The sequence below is a fragment of the Melopsittacus undulatus genome (assembly GCF_012275295.1).
Source record: "Melopsittacus undulatus isolate bMelUnd1 chromosome W unlocalized genomic scaffold, bMelUnd1.mat.Z SUPER_W_unloc_2, whole genome shotgun sequence".
Lineage (NCBI taxonomy): Eukaryota > Metazoa > Chordata > Aves > Psittaciformes > Psittaculidae > Melopsittacus > Melopsittacus undulatus.
Genome location: NW_022993944.1, coordinates 2,322,830 through 2,332,456, shown reverse-complemented (window position 1 = coordinate 2,332,456; position 9,627 = coordinate 2,322,830). Strand labels below are relative to the sequence as shown.

The following is a 9,627-nucleotide window of genomic DNA, read 5'->3' as shown; positions in this document are numbered from 1 at the left end:
GTCACTATAAATTCCATTCAATAAAAAATTGCTGAGGTGAGTAGCTCGAGAGAGGACACCTTCAACATCTGAGCAGAGGGAAGCTCAGTGTCCAGGAGCCTCAACTCAGAGTGGCAAGAGTCACCAAGGGAGCCTCAAGTCCTAGACAGGACTTGCCCAGGAGGGACAGCACCAGCCCTGACTGGTTAAATGAGCGCGAGGGACTAGGAGCGTGGCAACCAGGGAGTGTTGAGGCAGTTTTCACAGGGCAGACAAACAGGGCGTGGCAGGGCAGTTTACGTGGCACTTCAAGCAGGATGGTGAGCACTTGTCTTATGACCAGGGCCTGGTCTGGGAGTTCTGCTCTGGCTGCCCCAGTGGTGGCCAGAGTAGGCACCCAGACAGAGCCGGTAAGTGGGGAGGTTGTGGTGCAGAGCTCAGAGTGTGGAGAGTGCCTGCACTGGTCTTGTGAGGGAAAGGTGCAGAATGGGCAGGGCTGCGCTCAGTGCTCCCTGGTGGAGGTCCTCCTGCAGCAGGTGGCTGAGCTGTGGGATGCTGTCAATAGGCTGATAGATGTCAGGGAAGCTGAGAGGAAGCAGGACTGCTTGCTCCAGGCCCAAACAGTGCAGGGGCCTCAAGCGTCCACTGTAGCTCATGAAGGAAAGCAGGAGGCCATTAACCTGGGAAGCTGGGAAACAGCAACAAAAAAAAACAACAAAAAAGGAGGAAGAGGACAATTAAAAGCAAGGGGCTTCCTCCTAAATCTGATGTCCCCACCAAGAACCGTTTCACACTTCTACAAAGGGCTAACAAGGAAACCCACACCTCAAACCATGAACAACCTGCTGATCACTACTGGTGCTGACAGGAAAAAGCAGTGGGTCATAGTGATAGGGGACTCTACTTTGAAAGGAACAGAGGCACCCATCTGTCAGACTGACCAAGTCTCAAAGGAGGTGTGTTGCCTACCAGGGGCATGGATCAGGGATGATGCAGAGAAGCTGCCTGGTCTAGTAAGTCCCATGGACTATTACCCATTTCTTGTGGTCCATGTGGGTGCTAGTGATATAGATATCAGTAGCTCAGAGAACATAAAGAAGAACTACAGAGCCCTGGGAGAGGTGATTAGGGGCTCCAAAGCTCAGACAGTCTTTTCATCAATTCTCCAGAATAAAAGGGAGGACTTTAAAAAGGCTAGGAGGATTGGCCAGATTAATAAATGGTTAGAAGGGTGGTGCCATAGTCAGGGGTTTGGGTATTCAGGAGTGAGTGAGCAGCTGTGTGGTTATGGCTTGCCAGCTGGGCTTAAAAGACAACAAACACGGGATACAGTTTAGGAGGCCAGGTCTACTGGAGGCTGGTGGAACTGGTCTGACAATGAAAAGGGAAGAGCTTTTATGGTAAGAGGCTTGCCAGGAAGATCAAGAAACATTTAAACTAGATGTGTTGGGGGAGGGGGGCATCATTCCATCCCAACACACCCAGTCAGTTGCCAGCACCTATAAAGAATGCTCGGAGCAATGCAGAGATATTCCAGCCACTCCACACAATGAGCCGCCTTCATTTATAGCTCGGCTCAGATGCCTCTATGCAAATGTCTGTAGTATGGGGAACAAACAAGAGGAATGAGAGATGTGGGCATGTCTACAGGGATACAATATCATTGGCATCACAGAAACATGGTGGGATGGCTCCTATGACTGGAGTGTTGGAATGGAAGGTTACAGGCTCTTTAGAAAAGACAGGCCTGGACAAACAAGGAGGGGGAGTTGCTATTTATGTTAGGAATAGGCTAGAGAGCATGGAACTCTGTCTGGGGACAGGTGAGCAGTCAACAGAGAGTTTGTGGGTCAGGGTTAAGGGGAAAACAGCAATGGGAGACATTACTATGGGGATCTGTTACAGACCGTGTCATGGTTTAAGCACAGTTGGCAACCCAGAACCACATAGCTGCTCTCTCACCTCACTTCCTCTCCCCGCTCTTGGAGGGATAGGGAAGAGAATCGAAAGAATGTAACTCACACAGGTTGAGAGTCCAGTAACTAAGGTATAACACAAAACCACTACTGCTACCACCAATAATAATAATGATAAGGGAAATAACAAGGGAAGAGAATACAACCGCTCACCACCTGCCAACTGATACCCAGCACGACCCGAGCAGTGACCTCGGCCTTCCAGGTAATTGCCCCCAATTTGTATAGTGGGCATGACATGCTGTGGTATGGAATACCTCTTTGGCTAGTTTGGGTCAGGTATCCTGTCTCTGCTTCCTCCTGGCTTCCCCTCCTCCCTCTCAGAGCATAAGACAGAGAAAGTTCTTGGTCAGAGTAAACATTACTGAGCAACAAATAAAAACATTGGTGTTATCAGTGTTGTCCCCAGGCTGAAAATCAAAAACCCAGCACTGCACCAGCTACTAAGAAGGAGAAAAATGACTGCTACTGCTGAACCCAGGACAGACTGTCTGATCAAGAGGACTCTCTGGATGAAGCACTCTATAGACAGATAGGAACAGCCTCACGCTCACAGGCCCTTGTCCTCATAAGGGACTTCAACCATCCTGATATCTGTTGGAGGAATGGTATGGCCTGGCATAGGCAATCCAAGAGGTTCCTCAATTGTGTGTAAGATAATTTCTAGTAATAGATGATTAGATGTTCAGCTTGGAGAAGGGAAGGATATGTGGAGACCTCATAGCAGCCTTCCAGTATCTAAAGGGGGCTATAAGGATGCTGGGGAGGGACTCTTCATTAGGGACTATCGTGGTAGGACAAGGGGTAATGGGTTAAAACTTAAACAGGGGAAGTTTAGATTGGATATAAGGAAGAAGTTCTTTACTGTGAGGGTGATGAGGCACTGGAATGGGTTGCCCAGGGAAGTTGTGAACACTCCATCCCTGGCAGTGTTCAAGTCCAGGTTGGACAGAGCCTTGGGTGACATGGTTTAGTGTGAGGTGTCCCTGTCCATGGCAGGGAGGGTTTGGAACTAAATGATCTTAAAGTCCTTTCCAATCCTAACTATTCTATGATTCTACGAACAGTCACTCTCCAGGCTGCTTCCCAGCCTGACCTTGTACCCAAACACTCCCTGGCTTACTCAAGACCCAGGTGCACTCTCAGCAGTTCTTCTTCACCTTTAATTATCCACATAGCAGGAACAGGACAGCTTGCAGTTCCCACAAAGCAGCTCTGCCTGTGACTTGTGAGATGGAGAAAGGACAAGAAAGAGAAGATAAAGGATAGCTCATTGTAAATAGAAAGAACACTTTGCTTGTAACTAAGCGACCTGGACCCCAGGTGGACTCTATAACAGTGATAAGGAAGAGAACTCTTCTGTTAATGTTTAGGGAAACCAGTTTGAACCAACTGAGGAGCTGGCAAATGGACAACAAAACTGGCCAACTCCAAAGTTCAGACAAAGGACAAAGTGATGAAGATGATGAAGAAACGACTACCAGGGGTCCCAAAGACCACTACCACATTATTGTCTGCATGTGGGAGGAATTTTCTAGATGAATGTTGTCATGTATAAGTAGATTTATGAATATGCACATACTGTAATGAATATGTATGTTTAATGACTATAAAATCATGACTTGTTTGGTGCTTGAGAGAGACACACTCAGAAGAGCTATTCCCCATGTCTCCTGGCGATGCAATAAAGAATACGTGCTTGTCAACTTAGACTTTGTTGGAGAGTTCTTAGGTTTTCCTACGAATCACTTGCCGGATGGTGACACTCCGACCCTGTCACTGACCATCCCCTGGGGCACCCCGTACCCTAGGTAAGAAGGATGGTCACTTCTGGAAGTGGGCACGAGTTAACTTACCCCTTGAGTTTAGGGGAAAGGACACTGTTTAGAAGCACACAAACAAAACTAACCCAAGAATGCACCTAGGCAGCAAGCCAATTCCACCTGTCACTTGCTGCCACTGATTTATTTGTCCTGTTGTGCTCTCCTGGCACCACACTGACTCTTTCCTGGCTCAAATCCTCTCCAAGAACTCTTCTGTGACAAGTGTTGCATTGTTAGTACCAAAATGGAAGTTGGCTGATTTCCCTTTTGTTTTTTCAAGTGGTGGTTGTAGCTGATGGCCCTCTGGAACTGCATATTCTGGCAAGGAAAAGCTCAACTTGTTAAACCTGTCACAGTCTATAAAACACCTGCTAGCTCTGTGTCTTGCCATACAGCTCCTTGCTGGTGTTTCCCCATGTCTTCCAAAAGACCACAGTAAGTTTTGACCAATAGGCACAAGTTGACTGTTAACATCTCCACTCCAACACAGTTGACTGTTTAGCTGAGGGAATGCAGCGATGTTCTGTAGGGCAGCAACAAAGAGATATTAAGAGCACTTATAATAGCAAAACCCATTTCCTGAATTCAACAAGCACATATTGACTGTTGAATGGAAATGGGGTTTAGGTTCTTCTCAGTGCTGCACTGTCCAGCCTTTCTGTAAATAAATGTTTAGAACTGTGGTGCCATAGCCAGGGGTTTTGGTATTTAGAAAATGGGACTTGATTTGAGAGGCCAGGTCTACTGGAGACTGGTGAAGCTGATCTGACAACGACGGGGAAGAGCAGTTTTGGTAGGAGACGTGCCAGGATGGTCAAGAAAGCTTTAAACTAGATATGTTGGGGGAGGGGGGCATCATTCGATCCCAACACACCCAGACAGTTGCCAGCACCTGTAATAAATGCTCAGAGCAACATAGAGATATTCCAGCCACTCCAGCAAATAAGCTGGCTTTATTTGGAACTCGGCTCAGATGCCTCTATACAAACACCCATAGCATGGGGAACAAATGAGGAATTAAGAGATGTATGCATGCCTTAGGGTGGTATAACAGGCATCACAGAAACATGGTGGGATGGCCCCTATGACTGGAGTGTTGGAATGGAAAGTTACAGGCTCTTTAGAAAAAGACAGGATGGGCAAACAAAAAGGGGAGTTGCTATTTATGTTTAGGGATAGGCTGGAGAGTATGGAATTCTGTCTGGGGACAGGTGAGCAATCAACAGAGAGTTTGTGGGTCAGGGTTAAAGGGAGAACAGCGATGGGAGACACTACTGTGGACATCTGTTACAGACCACCTGATCAAGAGGAACCTGTGGATCAAGCACTCCATAGACAAATAGGAACAGCCTCACGCTCACAGGCCCTTGTCCTCATAAGGGACTTCAACCATCCTGATACCTGTTGGAGGAATGGTATGGCCTGGCACAAGCAATCCAAGAAGTTCCTCAATTGTGTGGAAGACAAATTCCTTCTGCAAGTAATAGAGGAGGCGACAAGGAGAGGTGCCCTGCTTGACCTCGTACTCACCAACAGGGAAGGGCTCGTTGGAAATGTGACTCTCCAGGGAAGTCTTGGATGCAGTGATCACGAGCTGGTCGAATTTGAGGTCCTCAAGACAGTGAGAAGAGCGTGCAGCAAGCTCAATGCCCTGGACTTCAAGAGAGCAGACTTTGGCCTCTTCAGGAACCTGCTCAGTAATGTTCCATAGGATATAGCCCTAGAGGGCAGGGGGGCCCAAGACTCTTGGTTAATATTCAAGGATCACCTGTTACAAGCTCAGGAGTGTTGCATCCAACTAAAGGAAGTGCAGCAGGAGGGCCAGGAGACCCCCTTGGATGGATAAGGAGCTGCTGAGAAAACTTGGAGGGGAAAAAAGAGGCTTATAAAAAGTGGAAATAAGGACAGGCAGCCTGGGAAGAATACAGGGATGTTGTCCAGGAAGCTAGGGACCAGGTTAGGAAAGCTAAAACCCAGTTACAATTAAACTTGGCTAGGGATGTGGAAGATAACAGGAAGGGATTCTATAGTTACATAGCAAGTAAAAGACAGACTAGGGACAACATGGGGCCTCTCTGGAAGCTTTCGGGAGAACTGGGTAGCATGGATTTGAAGAAAGCCAAGGTTCTTAATGACTTCTTTGCCTCAGTCTTCACTGGCAGATGCTCTGAACACTGGCAGGTCCTGAAGGAGCTGGCGAACGAAGCTGCAAAGGCACTGGCCATCATATTTAAAAAATAAAGGCAGTCAAGTGAAGTTCCCGATGACTGGAAAAAGGGAAATATAAGCCCCATTTTCAAGAAGGGGAACATGGATGACCCGGGGAATTACAGACCAGTCAGTCTCACCTGTGTGCCTGGCAAAATCTGGGAGCAGATTCTCCTGGAAGGCATGCTAGGGCACATGAAAAACAACAAGGTGCTTGGTGACAGCCAGCATGGCTTCACTAGGGGGAAATCCTGCCTGACCAATTTGGTGGCCTTCTATGATGGGGCTACAGAGCTGATGGACAGGGGTGGAGCAGCTGACATCATCTACCTGGACTTGTGCATAGTGTTTGACACTGTCCCACACGACATCCTTGTCTCTAAATTGGAGAGACATAAATCTGATGGATGGACCACTCAGCTGGATGACCGCATTCAAAGAGTTGTGGTAAATGGCTTAATGTCCAAGTGGAGACCAGTAATGAGAGGTGTCCCTCAGGGATAAGTGTTGGGACCGGTCTTGTTCAACATCTTTGTCGCTGACATGGACAGTGGGATTGAGTGTGCCCTTAGCAAGTTTGCCGATGACACCAAGATGTGTGGTTCAGCTGATATGCTGGAGGGAAGGAATGCCATCCAGAGGGACCTTGACACGCTTGTGAGATGGACTGATATCAACCTCATGAAGTTTAACCATGCCAAGTGCAAGGTCCTACACCTGGGTCGGAGCAATCCCAGGCACAGCTACAGGTTGGGCAGAGAAGAGATTCAGAGCAGCCCTGCGGAAAAGGACTTGGGAGTGTTGGTCAAGGAGAAAATGAACATGAGCCAGCAGTGTGCCCTTGGAGCCCAGAAAACCAACTGTATCCTGGGCTGCATCAAAAGGACCGTAACCAGCAGGTTGAAGGAGGTGATCGTGACACTACTCTGCTCTCGTGAGACCTCACTTGGAGTACTGTGTATAGTTCTGGTTTGCTCAACATAAAAAGGACGTGGAGCTGTTGGAATAAGTCCAGGGGAGGGCCACGAGGATGATCAGGGGCTGCAGCACCTCCTGTATGAAGATAGGCTGAGAAAGTTGGGACTGTTCAGCCTGGAGAAGAGAAAGCTGTTTGGAGACCTTATAGCAGCCTTTCAGTATTTGAAGGGGGCCTATAAGGATCCTGGGGATGGACTATTCATTAGGGATTGTAGTGATAGGACAAGGGGTAACAGGTTTAAACTTAAACAGCAGAGGTTTAGACTTGATATAAGGAAGAAATTCTTGACTGTTAGGGTGGTGAGGCACTGAAATGGGTTGTGCAAGGAAGTTGTGAATGCTCCATCCCTGGCAGTGTTCAAGGCCAGGCTGGACAAAGCCTTGGGTGATATGGTTTAGTGTGAGGTGTCCCTGCCCATGGCAGGGGGTTGGAACTCGATGATGTTAAGGTCTTTTGCAACCCGAACTATTCTATGATTATTCCAATGTCTGATTGTTCTCATTGTGAATTTTTTTTCTCTTGTGCCTAGGAGTAAGCTGTAAATTTACTCCCCAGGATTAAATTGTGCCCATCACCCCTTTTCCATGGTATTCTTTGTAAAAGCAGAATCTTCCTCTTCTTTGTGGCCACCCTTTAAGTAATAAAACATTGGGCATAAGGTCTCCCCTGCCCTTTGCTCCAGGGTGAACATTCCCAGCTCTCTCAGCTTTTCCTCACATGGTTTCCCAGCCCTTGGATCATCTTTGTGGCCCTTATCTGAACCCTTCTCCAGCCCGTTTAGTCGGCTAAGGTGTCCTTTACCACTGCTACCAACACCCAGGTTTGCTGTTTGTATGTTCTAACTCACAAGTTATTTCTGATTAGGTATCTGAGTCAGTTTTACCTTTAGTGCAGCTGAGGAGTAATTTACCTGCTCTACGTGGTTCTAAACCCACAGCTCTGCAGCAAAGGCAGCTGATGTACTCACGCTGCCAGTTACTTGTCTTTTTGCCTGAGCCATTACAGGTGTTGCACATGTCAGAAGAATTCAAGGAGTGTAAGGAATAAGATAGCTGGGAAGATGACAGTGAGGAAGAGGAAAACTCAACCCTTTCAAGTGAGGCTCTCTCCATACTCACACCCCCTTGCAAGCACCTCCTTTATGAGAGTGTTCTGCTCACTCTGGAGTCCTACGGGTCAGACTAGAAAGCAGAGCAGGACTTGCTAAATAACAAGAAGGCTTATGAGAAACTGAGTTGAAGGGAGCAGCAAGCTTTGCATGTTACAGACAGAAAAGGATCTTGCATCTGCTGCTGAAGCTGGTACACTAGAAACCTCACTGCTCCTGGAAATGAACTGCCTGGAGCTGTGTGCAGGAAGGGGAGAGGCTGGCCTTCAGCTATCTCTTCTACAACCCAAGAACAGATGGAAAGATTGAATACAGGCCCATTTGTCCTGCACCTGGCATGTGGCTTTTTAGCTACCTCTACCTAAGCCATCTACCATAGCACAAAGTGGTTTTGGGTGGCCTTATCCTACCACGAGAGCTCTGGAACACAACAACCACCTGCTAGAGGACTTCAGAAAGCCCAGACCTCTTAATGGCTGCTTTAGGAAGGCAAATGTACACTGTCAGAACAGCAAGTGGGTTCCCTCATGTAGCACCAGAAATTTAAGGCAAAAAAAGCTCCTTGTCCAGGTAAGAGAGGGCAGAAATCCAGCTGCTAACTCTTATACCTTACTGTTCAGAGTAAACATCTGACAGGTGGAGATGCTGACAACACTGAACTCTTCAACTGTATTTGGCTAATATTGAGCATTTTAAAGAGTACAAGCCCATCCATCTGGTTTTCACATAGGCTCAATAGAGCAGGTATCTCCTTTTACCTCTATAAAAGGCATTTCTGTATGGGCTTGGGACTGCTCTGAAGGAACACTGCCACAGTTCTGCACACCCTCTGATTAATACAGTTCTTCCCTGAACTCAGGCACTACTCTGCATCATGTTTAGCTATATTAATATCTTTTCCCTCAGCAGTTTCTGCATTACAGAGCACTGGAGGTTTGCAGGCCAAGCAAGTGGTGCAGCTAGAAGTGCAATCTACTTCAACAGGGTGCAGAGCCCCATGTAAGAGGGAGGGATCTTTGCTGCTGCTGCAGTTTGAAGTATTGCAAATGAGAAAAACCCAAACTGTACTTGTGTAGATCAAGATCAGCTACAGCCCTACTTGCACTGCTTAGGGCCAGGGTGATTTCACAGTACCCAGGGTAGCTTTGTTTAATTCCCCTTGTAGAGTGGTGCAATGCACTGGCTAGTTGGAGTCCAGCCTGCTGCCTTGGTGCTACTTCTCTCCCTACAGCAGACTGGATTTCAAACTAGGCATACACAGTGGTTCAAAAGGTCAGTATTCATTCCTTAAACATGAATTATACTCAGGGCCTCTGCTGGTAGGGGCATGAGCATGATTTATGCTAACCAGCTGCAGGTTCCTTACCTGCCAAGAGAGGGTATGAAGTATAGCAGCCTCTATCCTACCAGCCCAACTCAAATTACTGGGATCCTGGCTAAGTCCTGTCCACCTTCCAACCCCCTCTTTACACCAGCTTAGCAGTTCTTAAAGCCTCAAGGGAACCAGCCATGGACAGCAGTGTTAGTACAGAACAAGAGAGACTTTTGAGCTTT

General features: G+C 47.5%; 1 protein-coding gene across 1 annotated transcript in view; it reads right to left on the bottom strand.

Annotated features, from left to right (window-relative positions):
• Nucleotides 1-554: 554 nt before the first annotated feature.
• LOC117438218 (CCR4-NOT transcription complex subunit 1-like) overlaps nucleotides 555-9,627 on the bottom strand; it is a 100,892-nt gene continuing 91,819 nt past the window's right edge. Inside the window, exon 50 of the mRNA XM_034073707.1 lies at nucleotides 555-667. The gene's annotated coding sequence lies outside the window, so the exon portion shown is untranslated. The remainder of the gene's footprint in view (nucleotides 668-9,627) is intronic.